The 13213-nt window shown below is 51.4% G+C and overlaps 1 protein-coding gene across 2 annotated transcripts in view; it reads left to right on the top strand.

The window, feature by feature from the left end:
- Window positions 1-13213, top strand: part of CLCN1 (chloride voltage-gated channel 1) — a 128676-nt gene that overhangs the window by 27745 nt on the left and 87718 nt on the right. Inside the window, exon 1 of one of the 2 annotated variants that reach the window (XM_025200751.1) lies at window positions 10134-10197. The exons of the other annotated variant lie outside the window; for it this stretch is intronic. The gene's annotated coding sequence lies outside the window, so the exon portion shown is untranslated. Of the gene's footprint in view, window positions 1-10133; window positions 10198-13213 lie in introns of those variants that run through there. 2 annotated transcript variants of the gene reach the window in all.

Raw genomic sequence — 13213 nt, 5'->3', positions numbered from 1 at the left:
AAGGGGGTGGGGGGGGGGGGTGAGAAGAGGAGTGGGCCTGGGCCCCCAATCCTAGCTCCAGTGCTTCACAGAGTGCCTGGCCCTGCAAAGCTTACCTGGCCTTTCCTGGATTGGATGGATCATATAACCCAACCAAAGGTGAGGGCTGGGGTTAAGGCACCCCTACCCACCTTTCACTAGAGTGGTAACTGGCCTGGCATTTTTCTGGAGTTCCCACACCACTAGGAGCCCCACCAGACCACCCACTCCTGGCAGGGTACACTTTTAGGTCACATCCAGTAGCCTCCAAACCATCCCCATAACCTCTTGCCCTTACCTCCAAGATGTATCATGCAGTATTTCAACCAAGCAACACTTCTACCTCACTACCAGCAGCAAACTGTTCTCTTTTTGTAGGCAGCCAGTGTTTCAAAATGACTGCTGTAATCAAGCACCTGCTGGCTGTTTGGCTCAGCCCCTAAAGTGTCAGGCACCAACAGTGTCCTGCAACACCTATTTTTTCACCACTGAGGGCTGCTCATCTCTTCCCCAAACTGTGCTGCCTGCTGCAGTAGTCTGGGAACTAACCTTGCCTGTGAAGACTGAGTTAAAAGAAGCATTGAGTAGTTTAGCTTTTTATTCACCATCTATCACTAGGTTGCCTCCCCCATTCAGTAAGAGAGCCACACTTCCCCTGACCTTCTTCTTGTTGCTAACATACTTGTAGAAACCCTTTTATTATCCTTCATGTCCCTTGCTAGCTGCAGCTCCAATTGTGCTTTGACCTTCCAGACTTCATCCCTGCAAGCCCGAGCAATGCTCTTATACTCCTGCCTAGTCATCTGTCCAAGCTTCCACTTCTTGTAAGCTTCCTTTTTGTGTTCACACTCACCAAAATGTTCTCTGCTAAGCCAAGCCGGTTGCCTGCCATATTTACTAGTCTTCCTGCACATTGGGACAGTTTGTTCCTGCACCCTCAGTAAGGTTTCTTTAAAGTACAACTGACTGTCTTGGACTCCTTTCCCACTCAGATGGGCCTCCCAGGAGATCCTGCCCCTCAATTCCCTATGGGAGTCAAAGTCTGCTTTTCCAAAGTCCAGGCTCCATACTCTGCTGCTCTACTTTCTTACTTTTGTCAGGATCCTGAACTTGATGGTCTTGTGGTCATTGCTGCCCAGTTTCCATTCATTTCTACATCCCCCACTAATTCTTCCCTGTTTGTAAGCAGCAGGTCAAGAAGAGCATGGCCCCTGGCTGGTCTCTCTAACACTTGCACCAGGAAGTTGTCTCCAATGCCCTCCAAAAACTTCCTGGATTTTCTGTGTCTGCTGTCTTGCCCTCCCAAAAGATGTCTGAGGGTACCTATACATGAGCAGCAACACTGCTCCAATGCACTCCAGATGGTACCACATGGTAATTACTGCTCACCAGCAGACTCCAGCATCTTGTGTATCAGCATGCCCATGGTTAAAAATGGTGGTAGGGGCACTTTATCTAAAGCTAGTTTGACTAGAGCGGCTCTCAGAGCTGCTTTAATTAAAGTGCCCCCCAGAGCATGTGTATTAACACCCTGGGTGATTGAAGTCCCCCATGATAACCGGGGACTGTTATTTAGAAACTTCCACTAGTTGTCTGAAGAAAGCCTCATCCTCCTTCCTGCTTCCAGTTTTTAGTACATATCCTTTCAGGATCCACCATTTTTAAAGCACTTTATGTGCCATGAACGTCTGTTCTGTTATAGCTGTCAAACACTTTCTGCATGCTTAAAGCACATTAAGTGTAAGGTCTGTACCTAGCCTTTGTCTCTCAGAGCCCGCAGCTATTTGCTGTGAGAACCTGTCTGCCAAGCCATTTCAGTAGCCTGATTCTCACAGAAAGAAACTCTGTCCTCCACTCCAAAAACCTGTTTCACCAGGGCATCCAGTGAAGCCTGGATATTCATAACAAATTCCTGAGTCTTGCTCACTGTAATTTTAATGCTAGATAGCTCTGAAGCTATGCCCTGCCTCAGAGAACCAAGTCATGTATCTGCTTCTCAGATCTTATAATCTAGGAAGTTAAGGGTCTCTTTAATCTTCTTGGTTTTTTGATAGCTCCTGACAGTGGAGTGGAGTGAACATTTTTTCAGTCATAAAGAATGATCTATGATAGTCCCAAGTATAATTTTTGTAAAGCTTGGAAGAACCTTAGCAACTAAAAGTGACAGAAAATATCACAAAATAGCAGAAATCTGTTAGCCTGGCATCTACTTCAGTCCACAGTGCCCCCTGGCTCCAGACATGCCTATTTTTAATCACCAATATAAACTGCCTTAAACCAGATCTAACCGGCATAAAACCACTAAATTAACTCTACTTGGCCCTGAGCTCACTTCTCTTAACCTATGTCTCCCCTTCTGAACTCTTCTTGCCTATGACATTTTTTTCTCCAGCTTGCCTCTTCTGCTTTTACCCAGGTTCTGGTCAAGCAAGGAAATGCTTTAACATATCATAATTAAACATACCATAATTAAACATCTTAGGGTCTACTAGTTTGCAGTTTTCTAAGCATAATTCCTTGCGTGTTTACTCAGTAAATGAATTCACATTGATTTAATTTAAGAGAGAGTTCATACATCAAAGGGTGCCTGTAGACATACTGGAAGGCTGCTCTGATGCAGTGTAATTACAGCACATTGGAGCAGACTCGATTAATCTGCCCCAATTAATTAGCGTGCTTTAAACAGCCTCCACGTCTCACATATCAGTGTCCCCACTCTTTAAAATGGTGGCGGGGGCACTTTAACTAAAGCTCATTCGATCCTGGCTTTGACTCATAGAAGAGGAGGCTGCTTTGGCAGGGAGGAAATGAGCTCTTGTGTCTAATGCTGTTTGTGCATGTTGTATTATTGGGAAAACTGCATAAACAGTGCTGGGGGCAGCGAGCTGGTTTCTCCATATGATGTCCCACCTGCTTGGAACTGCCTCCCGGGAGTTCTGGAATAGATGCCCAGATGGCACTTTTTGAAAAACCTTTTGAGTGTTAATCCTCATTACTATATTTCTTCATGCAGGAAAGACCTGTTGGAAGCTGTGATTCAGTGTCCCTAACAGGAAGGAGTGTGTGCCTTTGTTTGAAGAGAGGAAAAGAAAGCCTGGTAGATTGATAGCAGCAAACCTCAAGGTGTTGGGTTATCTTTTCAGAAAAAGAAAGCCCACATGTACAATAATCAGCCTTCTCCAGTCTTTGTCACTAGTCCATTCTGACTTACAGGTCATCAGCTAATTCAGTGGCTGTCAAATCTCTCTTTGGTTAGAACAGTTTGTGGGGGCATAAGGAATGGGTTCAAAGCACTTAAAATTGGGGGAGATGGTCTTTGGATCCAGATCTCGTGTTCCCTGGCTAAGTGCTCCAGGCCCTACAATACCAGAGAAGAAGCAATTTTATATTGTTTTCTATGTATATGTCTATCTGCTTAGGCTAAAATTTCTGCTAAGAAGCATGTATTATGTGTGGTCAGAGGATAATAGTATTCAGAGCAGATGGAGATATCTTTGCATGGGTTAGAATTCTCCATTGAAATGAATGGGGAGCAAAGTGCCTCTTGTTATGCTAAGATCCATCTCTGAAGGTTTCTAAGGACTGCCCATAAAAGTAAGTGGGAGAACTGTGTGCCACTGTGGGGAGAAGTAGTATGCATCTATATAGACACACACGCTTCGTGCTTGCCCCCTTTGAAAATAAAGAAATATTACAGGATGCTCATGGCAAACAGAATAACTCCTTTATCCTACGTGAGTAAGCTAGGACATTGTGAGGAGCTATAGATTGGGCTTGTGATGGATAAAATAGATTTTAGCTCTTTGGTTGTCTACACCAAGATTTGGAAACTTAAAGCCTGCAGAAAGGATCTAGCCAGTAAAGAGGTCCAATTCTGGCTGCAAAGGTCCAATCTGGCATTGGGGATTGGTGGCAAAGAGCTGTGCCATGCTGCCCATCCCTTCTGCAGTGCTCCCCTCGTGCTACTCCACCACATTAGGGTTGACAACTGTCTATAAATTTATGAAGAGTATGTAAAAAAAACAGGCTAAAAACACCTGTCCTTGAAGTTCATAAAAAAAAATGAGTCATCTGTAAAAACTTAAGAAACAGTGAGCTCATTTGAAGATACATTGTCACTTCCAGAATGAGGTTAGATTCAAGTGTTGATGGACAGATTGAGCAGAACAAAGCCACTACATGGAAACACAGCTTAGTGCCTTGCAGGGAAATATCTGCCAGGGCTATCTGGCCCATGGGAGCCTTGGCAGCCCCTTCTTCACTCCCACTTTAGCTATGTGCTGGCCATCATCTGCCTGTGCTGCTCAGTCTTCATCTCAAATGTATGCAGGGCCACCCAGGCCTAAGACAGGCAGACAGGGAAGGAGATGGTAAGGCTGGGGTGGAGTGCCTGGGTTGTGGGGTGATGGGGAGAGGCAGCAGCTTGAGGCCTGTGCCAGGATGGGGGTGGCGAGAGTCAGGGCCAGCGAGAGTCAGGTTGGGAATCGGGGGGCAGTATAATACAGGGTGCTGTTAGGGGTGTCAGGGTGTGGGGTAGGTATGGGACCCCTGGTGTGGGGGCAGCACAGGGTAAAAACATTTTTGCAGTCAAGCAGGGTTGTCAGTGTTGCCAACCAAAGAAAATTATTTTTCATATAATAGAATCATAGAGAAGTGCTGAAAGGGACCTCTAGAGGTCATCTAGTCCAACTCCCTGCCTGAGGCAGGATTATTCCTCTCCAAGCCATACCATACAACCATAATCTAAACTCTATATAAGACTACCCTCAACTCTGACACCACACAGACCTAACACCCTAACCTGTCACAGGTAAAGCAGGGGTACTATGGTAGCCAATGTTCTCCTTCTATGAAATGCTGTCAATATATAGAACCACAGAATCAGAGAAAGTTAGGGTTAGAAAGGACCTCAGGAGGTCATCTAGTCCAACCCCTTGCTCAAAGAAGGACCAGCTCCAACTAGATCATCCCAGCCAAAGCTTTTTCTAGCTGGGTCTTGAAAACCACCAAGGATGGAGCTTCCACCACCTCTCTGTGTAAACTGTTCCAGTGTTTTACTACCCTCCTAGTGACAAAATCCTTCCTAATATCTAACCTAAACTTCCCATTGCTGCAACTTGAGACTGTTGCTCCTTGTTCTATCATCTGCCACCACTGAGAACAGTCTAGCTCTATCCTCTTTCAAACCAAACTTCAGGTAGTTGAAAGGCTGCTATTCAGTCCCCTCTGAGTCTCTTCTTCTCTAGACTAAATAAGCCCAGTTCGCTCAGTCTTTCCTCATACATCATGTGCCCCAACCCCTTCACCATTTTTGTTACCCTCTGCTGGACTCTCCAATTTGTCCACATCCTTTCTGTAGTGGGGGGCCCAAAACTGAACACAGTACTGCAGATGTGGCCTCACCAGTGCTGAATAGAGAGGAATAGTCACTTCCCTTGACCTGCTGGCAACACTCCTATCAATGCAATCTAGTATGCCGTTAGCCCTCTTGGCAACAAGGGCACACTGCTGGTTCATATTCAGCTTCTTGTCCACTTTCACCCCAAGGCCCTTTTCTGCAAAGCTGCTTGCCCAGTCAGTCAGCCCCCAGCCTATACTGGTGCATGGGATTGTTCTGTCCTAAGTGCAAGACTTTGCACTTGTCCTTGGTGTCATCTGCAAACTTGCTGAGGGTGCACTCTGTGCCATCTTCCAGGTTGTTGATGAAGACATTGAACAAAACTGGCCCTAGGACTGACCCCTGGGACACACTACTTCAGGGGCGGGCAATTATTTCGGGTGGAAGGACGGTTACTGAGTTTTGGCAAGCCATCGAGGGCCGCATGACAGGAAGACAGGGGCAGAAAAATATTAATTTTCTAAATTTTTTAGGGGCCCCATGAGCTGGATAGAATGGCTTGCTGGGCTGCAGCCGGCCTGCAGGCCACATTTTACCCACCCCTGCTCTACTTGATACCAGCTGCCACCTAGACACTGAGCCATTGATAACTACTCTCTGATCCTGATACTTCAGACAGTTTTCTATCCACCTTACAGTTCATTCATCTAGCCCATACTTCCTTAGCTTGCCTGCAAGAATGTTGTGGGAGATCATATAAAAAGCCTTGCTAAGATCAAGGTACAGCAGATCCATCTGTTTCCCCACATCCACAGAGCCAATCACCTCATTATAGAAGGCAATTTGGTTGACTAGGCATGACTTGCCCTTGATGAATCCATGCTGGCTGTTCCTAATCACCTTTTTCTCCTCCATGTGGTTAGAAATTGATTCCTTCTGGATCTGCTGCATGATTTTTCCAGGGACTGAGGTGAGGCTGACTGGTCTGTAGTTCCCTGGATACTCCTTTTTCATTTTCTATAATATGGGCATTATGTTTGCCCATTTTCTGATCATTCTTCTGATCGCCATGATTTTTCAAAGGTGATGGCCAGTAGCACTTTGATCACATCAGCCAATTCCTTTATCACCCTTGGGAGCATCCCATCTGGCCCCATGGACTTGTACATGTCCAGCTTTTCTAAGTAGTCGTGAACCTGTTCCCTTTCTTGTTATCCTTCACATCCCTTGCTAGCTGCAACTCCAGTTGTGCTTTGACATTCCTGACTTCATCCCTGCATGGCTGAGCAATGCTCTTATACTTCTCCCTAGATATTTGTCCAAGTTTCCACCAGCAAAGCCCAGAAACATGGGAAGTACCCACAGTAGAAAATAGGCATAGCTACACTTGCATCATTCCTAACCAATGGTTTCCCCACCTCTTGAATACCTCCAGTGATAGAGAATCCACACCTTCCCTAGGAAGTCTATTCCACTGCCTCATTATTCTAACAGTGAGGAAGTTTTTCTGGATATCCAGTCAGTTTTTCTGGATATTGCATGTTACAGATAATCTTGGTTGTCAGTAAAAAACTTGCAGAATTTTTTATGCCTAAATCTGAACATAGCCTTCATAACTACTGTCCAGGGTCTGATAGAAGGGTTATATTTACAATATGTAAAAAATATATCAATAAAAGCACGTGTCAGTAAAAATGTTTTGTTCTGAGTAAAAAGTTTGCAGATTGTTAGTTTAAAAAAAAAAAGTGTGGGTTGGCAACTCTGACCGCACGGCAGAGGGGACTAGGATCAGTGATGAGGGTGAGCACAGGCTGCTGGTCACTCCAGGGTCTGGAGACTTATGGCCTGCAATAGGGGGCCAGGTCTCAAAGGGTGGCTGGTGCCAGCAAAAGGTTGATGACCTCTGGTCCATCCCATAATGGGCTTCTGCCACTTTACCTGTAACAGAAATATTAAGGGGGTCAGGTCCCCTGTCTGGACAGCGTTTCTCCAGTAGAATGTTTTCCTGCTGCCAGAGCTACACTAGCTTCTCCTGACTGGCAAAAACTCTCTTAACAGAAACTTTCTTCTGCTGGAAAAGTGATGTCCACATCAGGACTTTTACCTGAAGATTTGTTGGCTAATGGGCACGATCTTTTTACACCCTCTCCCGTGGCTGACATAGTTCTGTTGGCAGAAAATTGTAATATGGTCCAGGGTTTAGCCACAGTGGGTATGTCTACATGAGATGCTTTACCATGCTGTAGACTAATTGACTGGACAATAAAGCATCACTACCTACATGTGCAGGTGCTGACTGTGCAGTAAATTAGTCTACTGCATGGTAAAGTGTCTGTTAACAGCACTGTAGTTACTGGACAGTACTGCATTCATAGATGCCAACCAGGAACAAATTTGCTCCTGGTCAGCCCCAAGACCAGAGGGCCACCCTCGGCCTAGCCTCAGGGCCACGAGGCTCAGAACTTCTCCAGCCCTGGGGTTGAGCTGGCTCTTTGCCTGCCCCAGCCTGCCCTTTAAAATGCTGTGGTAACCCTGGGGGCCTGTGCCACCTGCTGCCTGCCTTTGTCCATTGGGTTCTGCAGTAGTGGTCCCAGACCAGCTGCAGCAGCCTGCCCAGACCCTGGCACTTGTGCCTGGCCCCTGGCCCAGCCCTACCGCTTGCCTGCTTGTCCCCCACCGTACCCCTGTGCTGGGTGCTTCAGGCACCTGCCCAGGCCTGGCAGACACAGACTCTCACACCCAACCCCTGAGGGTATCATCCCCCATGCCACACACAACTTCTCCGGGGTGGAACTGGTCGCAGGAGACCATGCACTTTGTGACTCTGTGGGGTAAGGTTGAGGTCCTAAGCCAGTTCGCCTGGAGTGGGCACTCCAATGCCCATGTCTATGAGGGCCTGGCATGCGGAAATGCAGGCACAACTGGTTGGCACATCCGTGCCACAAGGCTCTGCGAGTACAGTGGGTCTGTGTCACCAATCATAACTGCTGGCTGGGGGCAGCCCACAGGACCATGTCCTTTATGCAGCAGCTGAACCACATCCTCATGCCCTGGGACCCTGGCTGGAGCCACATGGTGTATTCAATATGAGCAGCCTGCCAGAGCCTCCACTGAAACCTGGCAGCGGTGATGAAGTATCAGTGGGGGAGGGCCCCTCGGGGTACCAGGAGCCCATCCCATCACAGCCCCCGCTCCCCCAGCATTGTACTGCAGCCCTGGCAGCTCGGGTCAGCACCTGCGTCACCAGTTCCAGATGGGCAGCCCCACCCAGGAGGCCAGCCCCGGGATGGCTCTGCCTGCCCTCACCAGCTCTGGCTCCTCCCTGGAGGGGGCTTCTGCCAGGTACTGCGCCCTGGGACCCCGTTGGGAGCTGCACATCATTGCTGCCAGTGGGGACAGACTCAGGCCACTGGGCGTGCCTACCACACCCGCCCAGTAAGCCCCACAATGGAGGGCCCTCCACGCCCCTGCCCCTGCCCCTGCCCCTGCCCTCACCCTGGCTCCCTGCCTGGCCTGGCCAAGCTCCCCACTTGCAGCTAGATTCGTCCCCCCCATCCCCCCAGCATGTAGGGAGGTGGGAAGCAGTGCAAAATTTTATTGAGCAGCCAGTGTTCCCTTAGCTAGGCAGGCATGGGCCTCTCACACACAGAGAAACACATTGATGCCAGTGGCAATGTCATCCTCAGTTGTGGGGGACAGGGCTGCATAGCAAAGGTACAGATACCCCTACAGATGGTGGAAATCATTGTGGGGAAGTGTGGGCTTGCCCACCACACCATCAAATCTCAGGGTCCCATACCAGGTTCTCCGGTATGCCTGGGGCACCATGGCAATCATCAGCAGGGAGTAGTGGGTTTCATAGTTTCATAGTAGCTAGGGTCAGGAGGGACCTGAACAGATCATCTAGCCTGACCCCCTGCCACAGGCAGGAATGAATGCTGGATTCACAAGACCCCAGACAGGTGATCGTCCAACCTTCTCTTGAGTTTGCCCAAGGTAGGGGCGAGGACCACTTCCCTGGGAAGTTGGTTCCAGATTTTGGCCACCCTAACTGTAAAATATTGCCTTCTGATCTCTAACCTAAACCTATTCTCCATCAGCGGGTTGGGCATCCTTTGGTGGGTTGGGCATCCTTTGGTCCATGCAAACAGCTCTTCATGGTGTGCCTGGTACACTCTCTCTAGGGGCAAGCTTGGGGTGCAGGACACACACGGGAGGGGTGGGGAGCCTCTCCCGAGGCACCTCTCTGGAGAGGCCCCTCTAGGGGAAGGGCAGAGGCATCACCAGCTCTGCTTCTCAGTTGACTAGGAGGCTCTGGTGCCTGGAGCATGGGTACTGTGGGCCTGGTGGCAATGGAGGAGACAGCCTGGTCTGCAGGAGGACATCAGCCTGGAAGGGGGACAGGGAAAGCAGGCTGCCTGCTGCAAGCACCAAGTGCCCCACTTGCCCCTGCAGAGCAAGTGGGGATGGGGGGCTCAGCCAGTAGCTGTCTGTGCCAGGGCCTGTCTGGCCAACTAACCATGGTCCCTGGGCACCTGTGTGTGTACAAGCCCCAATCTGAGGCCAGGCAGTGCACAGTCCCCTGGTATAATGCAAGTTATCTTAGAAATGTTGCGAACTCTAACAAACAGACTCTTTCTCCTGGCTCTGCAGGTCCAGCAGCTGCACATGGAGGAGAGGCACCAGCTGTGCACAGGGATGCACCTTCAGGGTCATCGTGTCTTAGCCAGGGCTCTCCGTAGGCTCTGGCTCTGGCAGTGGCAGACCTAAGACTGGACCCAGCTGCTGGACTGGCTGGTCACTGTGGTGGAGGAGTGACTGGCAGACTGAGGACATAGCGCGTAAGTGAGAGAGGGTTGTGCGCAAGCTGGACAGGGACTGGGTGGACCAGGCATTCTGGGACAGGCTTCTGGCCCTCAAGAAGAGGCACCTCGCCCTCCTCGAGAGGTTGTTGAAGGCCCAGGAGCAGCAGGCTGCCATGGTGGCCAGGGCAGTGGAAGCCACAAAGGAGGACTGCTGGGTGCTGGACACCATCCTGGCCCTGGCCGTCACCTTTGTGCTGCCTTCTGCCCTGACCCTGTCCTAGCCCTGCCTGGCCCCTGGCAGCCACGTGCTGCCCAGCCTCAAACCACCCAGTGGTCTTGGGCTGAGATGCAGTGGTGCATCCAGCAGCTAGGTCCCCCTACCCTGGCACCCACCCCAGGTCCCCCGCCAGCTGGCTCCCCCACCTGGATTCACCCCCATTTCTTGCCCTGGCTCCATTCAGCTTCACAGCAAGAGGTGCCTGCAGCAGGACCAGCACTGCGTGCAGGCCCTGCTGGCTTGCAGGAGGAGCCACCCATGCCTGCAGAGCAGCAGCTGCTCTCACCCCTGGGCAAGCCCTTCCCTTCCCACTCGCCTTGCCACGGTGTGCGCACCCGCAGCAATGCAGCCAGAGACCAGGGTGCTGGGTCTCTGTCCCCGGGCTCTGCCCCCTAATTGCTCCCCTCCCTGGGAGGGCACACAGAGTGCTGTATTAGTGATGTGTGGGGGATCCAGGGCCAGGCATCCAGGGGCATTTATACACATGGTCCAGGAGGCAGGGGCTCTTTAATTACAGTGGCTCCGAGAGCCACTCTAAAGTGCTCAGAGTGTCATGTGTACCAGCATCCCCACACTGAAAAATGACAGCAGGGGCACTTTAACTACAACTTGTTGAATGAGGATTAGTTAAAGGCCCCTCTCTGCCATTTTTCAGCACAAGGATGCTGATACACGTGATGCTTGAGTCTACTGGAGCACAGTAATTAGCACGCTCCAGCAGACTTGATCAATCAAGTCTGCTCTGACACACTGTAATTATAATGCGTTGGAGCAGCCTTAATGCACATAGGCACCCCAGGTGCCCTACAGCGGGGGATGCAGCAGCAGGTGATCCACCAGCACTTCTCACATCTGGTGCCCTGGCCTCTGCTGCTGGGTGTGCAGCTGACCCAGGGTCTGGGTGGGGCAGCAGGGGGGCCATCACTGTTGCTGCTACCGAAGCTACCACTCTGGGTGCCAGGCGTCCTGTGCCTGCTGCACCTCCTCTGCCCAGGCCTCATGGATGAACTTCCCCCTGGGCCTCACAAATGTTATACAACACATAGACTGTGACAATGACCTGGGGGATGCTCACCTGTGCAACCTTGAGACAGGTGGTAAGCATGTGCCAGCATCCCTTCAGGTGGCTCAAGGTGCACTCCACCAGCACATGGGTTCACTCCAGGCACCTGTTGAAATGTGCCTGGTGAGGGACCAACTGACTGCTGTAGGGCCATATGAGCCAGGGGAGGAGGGACAGGATTGCCATCTTGCCCAGCTGGAGGTCCAGCACCCCTGGTGGGAAGCACCTGCTCTCTGCAAGGGCTGGCAAGGCAGAGTTCTGGAAGACATAGGCATCGTGGGCACTGCCCGCCTAGCCAGCACTCACAGTGGTGAATGTGCTACAGTAGTCAACCATGGCCTACAGCATGATGGAGTAAAAGCCCCACCATTTGTAGTATAGACATTCACCATGGGGTGAACAGGTGTGGGTCCTGTCCAGGGGCCCGATGCACTGGGGGAAACCCACAGTGTGGAGCCCTGCCACCACCCCTAGGGAGGTGTGCACCCACAGTGTGATGTGGAGGATGCTGCAGACCTCCAGAATGGCGTCCATAGCAGTTGCCTTGCCCATGCTGAAGAGGTGGCCTATGTAGCACAGGCCTGGTGGGCATGGCCATCTTGAGTAGAGTGATGGCCAGCCAGGTGTCTGAGGGTAGGAGCCACTGCATGGTCATGGCCTGCTCCTCCAGGAGCTCCTGAAAGGTGGCCCAGGTCATCTGACATGAGCCTAGCCATTGTTAATTATCCCAGCTGTGGTGGATGATCTGCAGCCACCAGTCCTGGCTGGCCAGATGGGCCCACAGGCATTGGGGCTGGAATCCTAAGAGCTCATGGATGGTGCTGGTGGCAGCATCTATGTGCACATTGTTGGTGTCGCTGTTGGGGTCCGGGCAGCAGCCCATGGGCTGGTTGGCAGCAGTGTGGTGGCAGGGGGCCTCAGATGCTGTAGTAAGCCTGGCTATGGAGCCATGCAGCATGGGGGGTGGTGGGGGCAGGCAGGGCTGAGACTGACTTGGGCCAGATGGTGGTCACTGCAGCAGTGAAGTGAAGCAAGCAGGAGCCTGGGGCATTGGTTGTCACTTCTGGGGCCTGGAGGTAAAGCAGCCATTGCACCACGGGCACAGGCTCTGGGGACAGAGTTATAGAGGGCTATGCCAGCACACTTAGGGTTGCCAACTCTGACTGAGGCTATTCTGGGAGATTTTTTTTCCTTAACATGATGTAATGTCAATAGGGGTGCACCGATAGAGATTTTTTGGGCTGATACCGATGGCTTATTTTTAATGAGCCATATCAGCTGAAGGCAGGCTGCTACTATGGGCTGGGGCAAGGGTAGTGCTGGGCTGTTCCCAGCAGGGAGCTGGGCTGGGCTGCTCTTGAGGTGGGCGGTGGCAGTGCTGGGAGTGGAGCTATGGGTGGGGGGGGGGGGGGCCTGCAGCCACCCTAAAATTCACTGTAGCCCCCCTCCCAGCACTGCTGCTGCCTGCCCCAGGCACAGCCCTGGCCCAACCCCCTGCCGGGAAGAGCCTTATGTTGTCCCCGGCCCCAGCTTGCAGTGGCAGCCTGCTCTCACCCCACATGCAGATCTGGGGGCACACATCCCCATGCCCTCCTGGGGTGTGTGCAGCAGTGGGAGCCGCCACCCCCTCCCCATGCCCCCCAGATGAGCTGTTTGAGGCTCTGTCCCATGCCCTGCTCCAGCTGTGCAGTGCCTGCCCCAGCCCGAGCCCG

This window comes from Alligator sinensis, unplaced genomic scaffold (genome assembly GCF_000455745.1).
Source record: "Alligator sinensis unplaced genomic scaffold, ASM45574v1 scaffold161_1, whole genome shotgun sequence".
Lineage (NCBI taxonomy): Eukaryota > Metazoa > Chordata > Crocodylia > Alligatoridae > Alligator > Alligator sinensis.
The sequence above is the reverse complement of the archived record's forward strand: the minus strand, read 5'-3'. Positions and strand labels throughout refer to the sequence as shown.